The 12,663-nt window shown below is 36.0% G+C and overlaps 1 protein-coding gene across 2 annotated transcripts in view; it reads left to right on the forward strand.

Annotated features, from left to right (window-relative positions):
• Tpk1 (thiamin pyrophosphokinase 1) overlaps positions 1 to 12,663 on the forward strand; it is a 373,012-nt gene that overhangs the window by 83,290 nt on the left and 277,059 nt on the right. The window lies entirely within an intron of this gene.

The following is a 12,663-nucleotide window of genomic DNA, read 5'->3' on the forward strand; positions in this document are numbered from 1 at the left end:
ATATGTGTATCATCACCAACATGGATCATTCATTAGACAAATATTATTAATATATTCCAAAACTAGTTATACATCTAGGCCAGTCTTTTTTCTTCGTGATCACTGTGTACATCTTGTTTATAATGATGCATTTTGTAATGCAGTCCCCTTCCTGGGGTTTCAGTGGCTGTTGATCATGATTCATTGCCTTGTGCATTCTTCACATTCCACAGGGCTTGGCTGTACTGCTGGGTAACAGCAGGGGAATCATCTGGTACTGTTCCAAAGCAGGCTGGACTTTTCCTCTTAGAGGACAAAAGATAAATGTAAGTTGAAAGGAAGAGGGATAGGGATCAGAGTTACCAACAGAAGCAAATTGAGGATCTTGAGAAATAACAAGCATGGAAACTTGAGCAATCATATTTATTCAACCTAATAGATTTGGATGATTTTGCTTGTCTATATGGCTTATCCATGCCCACGGGCTTATGGTTGCCAGATCCTTTCTTGCTTTGATTTTGTAGGAAGGTCTGTTAGTTTCATTTCCCCTTTTATTATGTTAACCTCAATTACTACTGATTCAAAAGATCTTCGTGAGACAGTACGTTCCATCAAATCATTCAAAGGCCCTCTGAGTACTACATTCCTAAACTCCTGCTGTGTCAGGGGCGGGCTCTGAGGGCCCCAGAGCCGCACCGTGGCCTGATCTCTAAGCTGGCGCCTGGCAGCTTGCCAGACATAGCTGCACTCATATACGGGTTTTAGGAAGTAACTCTGGTTGGCTGTTGTACATGAGGCACTCCTGGTATCTGCCTGAAGACTGTTCCTTGATAGGCTGACTTTCCTGGTAGTCTACTCTCTGATAGGCTGATGTTCTCAATATAAGTCTGAGACTTGTGGAATAAAGTCCTTTTGGTTCCTGTGATCAAGAAGAGTGTACGTGTTGTGATTGTCCCCGCGGGCGGTGGGCGATCATACTGCTGGGTCAAATAAAGTAACATTTCTTATTGCTGGAGGTGAAATAGGAATCTTTGACCATATTATAAATGGAACACTGTTTCTAGTTTTTATGGGAAACTGTTAGTAGAGTTCCTCATAACAATATTCTCCACTTACACCCTTTTATATCTTGTCTCAAAAAACAAACCAAAAACGTAATACATTGATGCCACAGGTTAGTCTAAGACTGGTTTTCTTGCACCAATGATAGCAGAATTCTATGTGTGCTTTATAACTTCCTCATATTTCTGCGAAGCGGTGAATTGTTGATCTTCTCAAAGTTCAGCAACACATCTAGGTAGATCTGATTTCTAGTTTTAAAGCAGCAGCTCTTCTTTCCTCCAGGGGAAAAATGGAGAGTATATGCAAACCTTTTTTAATAGGAAGTGACTGTTTTCATGCTTAACAGAATTAAAGACTGTAGCTGCATTACTCTACATATGTCTAGTTAAATGGGGTGTAGAAATGGTTTTGAGGTTCTCCTTGTAGCAAACTATTTTCATATCACGTTGAACATCTGTTAAGTTTCCACAAGGATGCAGCTCTGTTCTAGGGTGCTGGTGTGTAGTACGGTGACATCCTCTGCCCTTGCACAGTAATTGCAGGCATTCCTTCTCTTTTCCATTAATTCACTTTAACAAAAATTGGGGTTGTGATATGAATCTTTGTATTCTATTCTTTATTAGGCACATCTGGCATTTAAATGTCTGCTTCCCAGTAGGAGGAAGATTAGGCTGCCCAGTACCTGTGTTCCTGGTTCTGAGGCATCTTGATTACTGTGTATCTTACTGGCAAAGCATACTCTTTACTTTTCTCCTCACCCTCCTTTTAGAAGTCATAAATCATAAATGCCAAACTCCCACTCAGTATGCAGAAACTTGGTAAAGAGTCAGTCCATCTTCTTATATTTATTCTATCTCTTCACTAATGAGACCTCATATTCTGAGTGCTGACCTTGGTATTTGACAATCTTTTGCTATTAAAGTAGTCTCAATTATATTTTCTATATGATGCTTATTATGTCAGAAGGATTCACTAATTATTTTTAATGAAGACTTTGGTACTTGTTAACTACTGTGTGAAGAAGCTGAAAGTGCATATTTCTATTTCAATGTGCCAGTAACAATGTGTTAGCATTTCAACTTTATTATTTATGTGAAATGTATTTTCCTCAGTGCCAAGCATTTTGTATCCCTTTTTTTTTCTTAATTTTATTTTTACACACTGTGTTTTGATTCATTTTGAACAGTCTTACCATCACATTATTGATGGTGTCTTCCTTCCTCAAGATGTTGGGAAACAGTTTGATGTATTCCTTTCTCTGATTTTTTTTCGAACACTAATTGTAATAATTTGAACTGCTTTCTTTTTCAGTTTTTAATTAAAATTAAAAGATAGTTGTTAATTGTAGTTCATGGAGAGTGTCACTTTCATAAATCTGAGGAGTATCTCAAATAAAAGCCAAAATCATAAGTAGTTAATTAAACTGTTCTTTTAGTTTAATGAATGATGACTACTTGGCTCCATAACTTATTCTAAGGCAAAGTTATAGGAAATATGTCAGTAAAATGAAAGAGGGAAAGTTAAAGGGAAGTAGCAAGGTGTGCAGAGCTGTGGAAAGAACCCTGTGACCCTGAATGGGCTTAGACAGTACACGGAAGAAAACCCCTGAAGTTTTCGTCATTGCCTGTGCTTTCTTCTGTCTTGAATCATGATTTTTGAAGTGTCTGTAGCCTTAGTATTATAGTGTATCTGTTTAGAAAACCTCAGTAGTGGAAATATTTTTGCATAATTTTGAGATTTCCCCATAAGGGACATCAGTAGTTTGATATGTTCTTGGAGGATAGACATCCCTCCCCACCCAACCCTTGTTCTCTACGGACTGGGGAATACTTCACAAGCCTCTTACCTGGCACGTTTGAAGCCATCTTCCCCTTTCCTTCTGCTTATCTTCCCTACTTCTTTCACTTTTTATTTTTTGAAATCATTCTTTTCTCTTTCTAAGCTCCCGGTGCCACTTTGGTCGTTTTTTGAAAATGTAGTCCTTGTTTTGAGTCTTTTCCACCAAGTCCTACCCGTGTCTGTGAACGAAATGCTGGGTACTAGAATGAAATAAGTGGAGGAGGAGTTCAAGAGGTGTACTCGCGGGGCTGATGGTGACGGATGGAATCTGCAACTCCTGCGTCCTTGCGACGCTCTGCTGAGACTGCTCGCCATCTTGGTTTGCTTCAGGATGCTTTGAAGTGCAATACCACCTAGTTCTGATTAAGTTTTACTCATCTAAGACATGAGAGTACTGTAATTAGATTTCACCTTGCAGTTTACTACAAACCCTCAAATTCTGATGAGATTGAACTTTTAATCTCTCAAATCAATCTCTGACTGATTGATATTTTGTACCTAGTAGTTTTTGATCCTCCAGAAATGACAGATGAGTGATGAAGATAAAATTCTCCAGTTGAATCTTGTAAAATGTTTATGGATTTCTTCTTTCCCTGCACCAAGCCCCACTCATTTCTGCTTCCAGCAGAAGTAAGCCTGTCCAATGCCGTCATATCTACACTTTGCTGTTACCTGAATTTCATGAAGACAGTCGGTCTGAAGGTGGTCCTGATTGATGTAGTATTGCCTAAGACCAATTGATTAATTGATTAATTGAGTGCTTTCCTTGCCTTTATTTCATTTGATTCTTCTAAATAGCACATTATTTTTTTCAACTTTGGTACCATAATAGAACTGAGACATAAAATAAAATAAACTAAGACATTTTTACTACTTGTTTTCACCTTCTTACAGCATCAATAAATGTGTTTTTTTTTAACTTATGGAATTGACTGATTTTTTAAATTAGGTTTTCCAAAATTTGCTTGATTCTTTCTCATGTAGTACCACTGATATTTGGAACAATTAAGATCTTATTTTGGCATCATAAATGATATACTGGATGATCATAGTACTTTTAATTATTAAAGGAGGTATTAGAAGCTCTTTTAACCATTAAAAGCAATAAACTGGTAACTATACTGTTAATAATAATAAAGGAAATTAAATAATTGGAAAGTATATTTTCCTCATGAATATTTATCATATTTATTTAAGGCTATAGACTTGGAAAACCAGCAATGGGAAGGAAAATACAAATATTTCTCAATTTGCCAGGGCAACAACAAAAAGAGAATTGCCACATCTGAATGGGTTAAGAACTGTTTTCTAATTCTGTAAAAATTCATTTCTCTTTAATTTCCCAGGGTAATGGGATTTTTTTTCTGTATGGATTTTATAAGGATGAATTTAATGATGTTCTTTTGAGCTTTTGGAGGTAAGCATTATAAAGTAGCAAATAAAATAAAGATTGAAGTTTTAAGATATTTAAATTCACTAGCACTGCAGAGACTGAGATAATAAACAAAAATCAAGTTTTTAAGTGGACACATTGATATGAGAAATGAATGCTAAAGTTATTTTTCCAAGATTTTTGTTGGTAGTATATAATAGTACATTTTAAACTATATGCCTTCTCCCTCACCCATCACCCATCTTTTGCTTTATAACAGTGCATAGAAACAGTGAGAGATAATTTTAATTAAACAGTCTAGAAATTTGTCATGGGGCACTACATTTCTTAGAAGTGTTTTAGTTATTAACTTTTAAAATACTATTTAGAGTAAGATTTGGTTGTTTTCAAATAGCTGAATTAATGTCAGCTCTATTATTCTGGATCTGGAACATTCTCTCCGCTGGGGATTTCAATTGATGTCTCTTCCCCAGAGCATTTGAGCCCATCTTGTCTTCCTCCCAATTGTGAACTTATTGCCTTTGTTCTTTGATAAAACTCACTCTTGGAAGCCATCCTTGTGCTGTTTTGTTTTTCAACCTTATGGGTATAACGGACTACTGTCGATTTTTTATTAGCAGGTCTTCCATGTTGCTCTTCTTTCCTAGTCCAGCTGATTTCATCTTAGTACAAGTCCTGCCCTGTTCTCCTGCAGTTGTTCTTTGAATTCCCTGGAGGCCTCTGGCTGTTTTCCATTTATGTCTGTGCTGCATACCGTCTGTAGAGTCCTTGGCAAAGGTTCTCATTCTTCCTGTCCACAGGTTTTGAAGGTGTCAGCATTCTACAGACTTGAAGGTGCTTTGTGGTCGATATTCAACATAGCTTTCCCAGCCTTGGTCTCTTTTGTCTGCACAGTGGGAAACTTGGCTTCCTGCAGGCCAGGCCTTGGCTGCGGTCTTTGTGTCAGGGCTGAGTGTAGCACTTGCATGTTGGGGCTGGTCAAGGAGACTCTGTTGAAGGAGAAGGTCTTGGTTACTTGATCCTTTATGTTTGTGCCTGCCTACCTTCCCTTCTGTCAGTCAGTGCACCTGTCTGCTTCTGTTTATGCCCACTTGTTTCCTCTCATGTCATTCCTCCCTGCCCATTTGAGGACAGTTAGTCTGATGTCTGCTGGCTCCTTTAACTTGGCCCCCTTTTTGGTAGGCATGTAAACCTAATCTTTTTTGTTATTTTTCTTCAGTTTCTACTTTTCTTCTTGAGTTCCAAGTTTTCTATGATCATTTCTCTTCATAGAACATCACTGTCCTGCTGCTTGAGTCTCTGACAGCATGGAGTGCTGCATATTTATCTCAAGGAAAAGTATCCAGGAATTTCAGTGCAAAGCAGGTGAACTCTGTGTTTTGTGTATTTTTGTTTTTCTGATTAGCGTGCTTGTGGTGGACGTGACATTGAGTTTTCATTCAAATGAATTGTTTTACAAGTGGTTTGACAAGTAACTTTCCTAATCTAGTAAAACTTCTACTGAGTGAACCATACGTTTCCATGTTAATAGCCAGAATTTAAAAATTATTCTAGTAAAACTTCTGAATAAACTGAAAGATTCCATATGTCAATATCTAGTATCTTAATAAAAATTATGCCAAGAATCATATAGTTAATTTAAACCTCATTGTTTTCAGAGAACATTTAAAGACTTAACATTTTGTGCTTCTAACGATGCTGCCAAGAAGGTGAAAAGACAACCCACAGAATGGGAACAAATATGTGCTAATTATAAATCTGATAAGTACTTTTATCTAGAGTATCTAAAGAATGCTTATAAATCAATAAGAAAATGATCCAGTTAAAAATGGGCATAGGATCTGAATAGACATTTTCCAAGGAAGATGTAAAAGTGATGGATAAGCACATGAAAGAATGGATGGAGTCAAATATTCAGGTAAGAACAAGTGTTGGGGAGGGTGTGGAGAACTCAGAGCTGTCATGCATCCATAGTGGAGTAACTTTGAAGAAGTTCCTAAGATTATTACACAAAGAGACCTGCTTCTACTCCCAGGTGTATACCATGAGTAATGGAGATGCATGTTCACACGAATTTACACATGAATGTCCATATCAGTCTCACAATAGTCAAAAGGTGGAAACCACCCAAATGTCCGGTAATGGATGGTTGGAGAAACCAAATGCAGAGTATCCACATGATGAGCATTACTGTTACCAAAGCAGTGAAGTACCAGTATAAGCTACAGCACTGGTGAACTTTCGGATATTAAGCCAATGATGGGATTCTGTTACAAAAGCCACATATTATGATTCAATACAAATGAAACTTCCAGAACAGAAAAATCTTGATGGGAACTATATTGGTGGTCACTTGAAAGCCAAGAATGGGAAGTAATAGAAATAGTAAAGGGCAGGGGTGACTCTTCATGAAGACGAAAATGTTCTGAAATTGATTGTGATGATAGTCACCCTCTCTATTTCCATAGGTATTACAAAAAAATAGACATTAAGATATAATTCAGGATCTTCTAATCTTTATTAACAATTTATTATTTGTCTTGACTGGAGTGTTCACTTTTGTTAAGAAGTTTAATGCATATCAAACTTCAAATACTCTGTCCTCACTTTTTGATAGAGTCATGTGGTATAAACAGCTAGTTCTCAAATTTAGCAAGCATCAGAATTACCTGGATACGTGCCTGGCCCAACATTTTGGATTCAGCAGGTCTGGACTACCCTCAAGAATCTGCATTTCTAACAGGTTTGTTTTTTTGTTTGTTTTAAATAAAACAACACCTCTGGTGTGGTCTGACAACAAGTGGTTTAGGTCTATGGATATCATTTTATTTTTTAAGCATAGCTTTTCTCAGCATCTGAGATAATGGCCTTGGTAGATTTCCATTTTAGCTCTTCTAAAATCTTATTTGGCATCAATTCGGTGAGAACATAGATTTTTTTTATTGATGCTCTTTAGTTTTATAAAACATTATGATACAAACACATGGAATACAGTTTGCTCTATTCAGTCCCCAGCACTCCCCCTTCCGCCTCCCTTCTCTTCCTGCTCCCCTGCCTCTACCCCACTGATTTCTGTAGTCACAAACATATGTTATTCTTTTTTTAGCTTGAGTGTCTTGTGGGTATATTTGGTGTTGAGTTTCCTGTGCTGCATAGATTGGTGATGTTGTATTTGAAATACTGTTTTCTTTTGTTAACCTTCTTCCTTCCTGCATACTGTGTTTGATGTTTGAGTCAAGGCTTTTATTTACTGTCCAACTTTTTAATCTTAACGTCAACATTTACAGAAACTCTGAAATTTAGACAGAATAAAATAGACAAAATATTTTGAACAAAGAATAAAGCAGATTTCTTTGTAAAGTGATACATTTGGGAAGCTAGGCCCTTTTCTTAATTTTTATCATTTAATTCCCAGATCAAAGAGTGACTTTAGTTTATTTTAATTAGAACATTCTTATTTAAAATATTTTTACCAGGGTAAGCTTTTTGTGGAAGAGTGTGACGAGCATTCATTATGAGTATTAAATTCTTAATTAAGGAAACTGCTTTCTGAGAAAATTTATCTTCTTGATTTAAAACAAGCAAGCAACATGTTTTATGAAAAAGGAAATATCCTTAGGAGCCTGTCACTGTAAAGTCCTTAAGCCTCTTGTCCAACATTATGAATTAGTGATGGTTCAAAATGCTTATTAATTTACTAATGAATGAGCCAGGGGCAGAGGACTTTGCAGATGGCTGAGATTACAAAGACAGTGAGACAAGAAGTTTTCCTTGAGGGCATTTACAAGCTGGTCGCCTGTGTGCAGATCAACCAGTGAGGATTGATGCGGCGCCTGGGATCTTACCAGTGTGCCTGGCAGGATGCTTGAATGGGAATTTGAGAGGCAAGGAAGGAAGGCCCTGCCCTTGAGAGCTTTTAATCTGTACTAAAAATGAGATCCAGCACCAGAAATAACCACTGTATGCAAGTAGCAATTTTTTTTTTTTTTTTGGGTGTTGTAATGTCTATTCGTGCTGTTGAAATTCACTGAGGGACTTGGGGATTGAGGGGAGATCTATGTGGCTGCACAAACATATCAGGAGTTCATTGAAAAACTGCTGTAGGCAAAAAGGCCATCTCTGATAATAAATTGCAAAGATATCAAAAGTGAAGCTTAAAAAAAAAAGGTCCAAACACTAGAGGTTAGACTTCTTTATTGTATTGTTATGCTGGGGTGAAAGGGAGCAGCTGTTCCCCGTCAAACCCAGGAATACTGCCGGATGCTGACCAGGTTAGTGTCATGATCTTGCCTGCTATGTTACATCATTCATGTTGGGTTTTGGCTGGCACCGTGGATTTTGGGGACCTATCTGGAACAGCAGGAAAACCTAGAAGCCAAAAAGCAGCCAGCTTATACTTAGAATGTTTTGTAAGTGGAAGTGAGTATGCCACTATGATTAAGGATTCTACTTGTCAGGAGAAGCAGAAATACAATGAAAACTATAGCCACTCAGTGAATATTAGAAGCCACCTACTACCTTGACTTTATCTGCTGCATTTGGGTGTTAGAACAGTGTCAAGTCATAATCACGCTGGCAAATCCTATTTTAAATATCTGTTACGAGCCAAAAGTTGGATTGTCTCTCTTTCGTGGAATAGTGACAGTTACATAGGGAGACCTGTGTGGAGAATGTTGTGTAGTACAGTTGAATATTGTCTGCAGACACTTTGAATTTAACTTCAAATTTTCTTATGTACATGAAAAATTTTTTCTTTTTTTAGTTCTTTTTAGATATATAGGACAGTAGAGTGTTTTTTGACATATGATACATACATGAAGTATGACTTAGATTCTAATTAGGATCCCATTTTTGTGGTTGTACATGATGTGGAGTTTCACTGGTTGTGTATTCATATATGAATGTAGGAAAGTTATGATGCACATTAATTTTTGGGATTGTTTATAATATCAACATAATTGATCATACTTGGATCTTGTAAGTATTAGTTCATGAGAAGATACTTCTTTGATTTAGCCAGAGTTTGCTAACAGTAAACACTAACACAATAAGTTATTTTCTGCTTATTGCACTGACAAAATGAGAGAAACAAGTGGTGCTGTTGGGAACATCAGAAATAGGGTAATCTGATATTGTTAGTAGAGATGGGATCTGTTATGTTCCAAGTATGATGTTCTTTTTTTTTTGCTTCCAAATCTGGCAACCTCTTGTAATATTATAAGCATTAGAAGCATGATAGTCAATACAGAGTTATGTCTTCCACCTTGTTTCAAAAATGATTTAATAAGGAAACTTGAAATATTTAACTAACTTTCCACTACTGCTGATTAAAAGATACAAAATATTTCCCCTACCTGTAAAGATTGTATCATAATTGCAGACATTTTATCATATGTAGAAATATTTGCAAATGAAAAATATTTCAGTATAAAAAATTAGAAAAATAAAAATCTTTAAAGATAATTAGGATGTGCATGAATGCAGGATTAGAGAAGAGCCTTCTCATCTAGGATTGGAAACAAAAGTTTGTAAGATAGGTATTTTTGTCTATAATTCACAAAATTTTCTATTGCATAAAATTTAAACAGTTAACAGAAAAAAAGATATTCAATTATAAGTGTAGATAAATAATAAATTATCTCTAATATAAAAATAACTTATGATTAAGAGAAAACCACATTTACCCCCCCACAAGTTTTAGCCAAAGTTGGAAATATGCATTTTAAAGAAGAAATAATTCAATTGAGGCCAAAACTATGAAAAGATGCTGAAATTCACTGTTGTTGTGCCAAGGAATATTAAAATAATAGCAAAATATCCTTTTCCACCTATTAGACTGACAAAAATGATAACCAGTGTGCTGTTGTTAGTAGAGATAGGATTTAGTATGTTCTTTTCTTGGACCTTAATTTGGTGAACCCTATTCACAGTGATAGTGCACATCTCTTCAATTCTGCAGCTCCAGCTCCTTTGATTCTCTGTTTCATAGAAATTTGAGTCAGAATATGAAGAAAACATATATATGTATGGATCTACATATATAAGCCGACATACACACACATACACTCATACACAGACTCTTATTACAACTTTCCTAATTGAGTCAGAAAATTAGAAAACAAAGTGCCTCTACATTATTGAATATTACTATATATTATGGTATATCTGTGTCACAGAATATTATGCAATTTTGAAAAGAGAATAAGATCTATATATTCCTTGCCTTGGACTTTTGTGAGGTATTATTGAGGGAGAAACAAAATCAGGTTGCAAAATAGTTTCAATCATATGATCTGATTTTTTTTTAAAATAAATGAAGTCCATATATACATATTTAAAAAATAAGTCCTTAATGCATATTTTAGTGTCTCTGTGAAAATTTATATGTTTGTACATACACAGGGGGAAGCATACATCCTCCTATGTTTCTTGGACAGGGATTAGGGGAAAGAAAGACATTATTTGTGAGCATAGAGAAAAGAAGGAGAGAACAACCGAAAAAATGCAAAACTAGCATAAATAAGAGCATTTAAAGTAAGAAGTTTGTTAATGTTTTAAGATATTTCTATAAACTGTATGTATTTGTTAAACATAAAATTGGAAAGGGGCTTGGGGGAACGAATGATAGTCAAGTAAAAGAGACATTATTACCTCAGGTACATATATGAATGCTTGACTGATATGATCCTGCAATATGTACAATTAGAGAAATGAGAGATAACATTCTATTTATGTATGATCTATCAAAATGTATAAGTGCATTCTACTCTCATGTACAACTAATTAGAACAAGTAAAATTTTAAAAATTCAGAAAATTAAGAACAATATGTAAGAAATTCAGAACTGATATGTATACAAAAGAAATTAACCTTAGGCGTTTCCTTTGACTAAAAGTTATGTTAATAACTAAAATAATATTTTGAAAAGCATCTATTTGACAACTATAAAAAGCTTTCCTCTATTTTTTTTTCTTTTTTTTTTTCTGATAAGGTTAGTAAACTCTTATACTGCAGACATCTTTGTAATTTTGCATCTCTAATTTACTTGAGGATAAAAACCCTCATTCAGGAGTAGACAGAGGATGTAATGTAGATTTAAAAGCAGTAAGAAAGTATACAATTAAGAAATTGTATATTTCTGTGTTAAATGCAATAGAACAGGAACAATCAACTAAGCAACTGATTTTAAATGGAAATTAATTCCTGAATTTATTGAGCCTAAGACTTTAAGTTGCAGGATACATTATTTTATGTATCACAGAGAAATAAAAAAATTGCTTATTAAACCATTAAATTGCCATTTATTATGTCATGATTTCTCTGGGTTAAAAATCAAAAGCAATTTACTGTAGATACTCCTGGCCATCAAGATGTTGGCTGGGGCTGTAGTCACTGGAGGATTTACTAGGGCTGCAGACTCCACTCTCAACATGGCATGATTGCCCATCTGATAGGAGAATCCCTGTGTCCCCCATGGGAATGCTTGAGTGTCTTTGCAACATGACCTTTGTCTCTTCCAGGAGTGAATAATCCAAGAAAGATTCTACCTTGTCTTTTGTGACCTATTTTCAGAAGTCATATACCATTATTTTCACCATAGTATTTGTTAGAAGTGAGTCACTAAGTCAAACCTACCTTCAGAGGGATGGGATTTAGATTCACCTTTTGAAGTATCAAAGGAGAAACTTCAAGGAATGTGTTTGTGGGCATATTTGAAGCCACGACACCTGGAAACTCTAAGTGGAAAAAGAAAGATTAAGACTGTTTTCTAAAACTCCACATTCATTGTCTTATTCTTCTGAGTATTTCTGTAAAAGAGTTGATGTTTATATTCTTTGTGCTTTTCAATATAATATTTGTTGTGGCTTAGATATTAGATATTCCCTGAGCTCATGTGTGAGACAACACAAGAAAACTTGGAATTGAAATGATTGAGTTATGAGAGCCTTAGTCTAGTCAGTGCATTCATCCCCTTGAGGGAAGAGTAGGCAGGCAGAGTGTGACTGGAAGGGACGGGTCACTGACGGCGTGCCTTGGGGTTTATGTTTTGTAAGTTGAGCTTGTTCTCTCTCTGCTTTCTAGTACAATATCCTGAGCTGCTTCCTTCCACCACACTCTTCGGCCGTGGTGTGCTTCCTCACCTTGAGCCCACAGCATGGAGTCAGCCATCTAAGGTCCAAGGCCTCTGAAACTGTGAGCCCCAAAATAAACTTTTCCTCCTCTAATTGTTCTTGTCAGGTCTTCTGGCCACAGTGATGAAAAAGCTGACTAATACGATATTGTCTTCTGCACCATTGATAACGTTGCCGATGAAGCACTTTAAAAAGGAGTGAGAGAGCATTGAGCCCCGGGTCTCTTCAACAATCTGCCATCATTAGAAATACAAGTTT

This window comes from Sciurus carolinensis, chromosome 8 (genome assembly GCF_902686445.1).
Source record: "Sciurus carolinensis chromosome 8, mSciCar1.2, whole genome shotgun sequence".
NCBI lineage: Eukaryota > Metazoa > Chordata > Mammalia > Rodentia > Sciuridae > Sciurus > Sciurus carolinensis.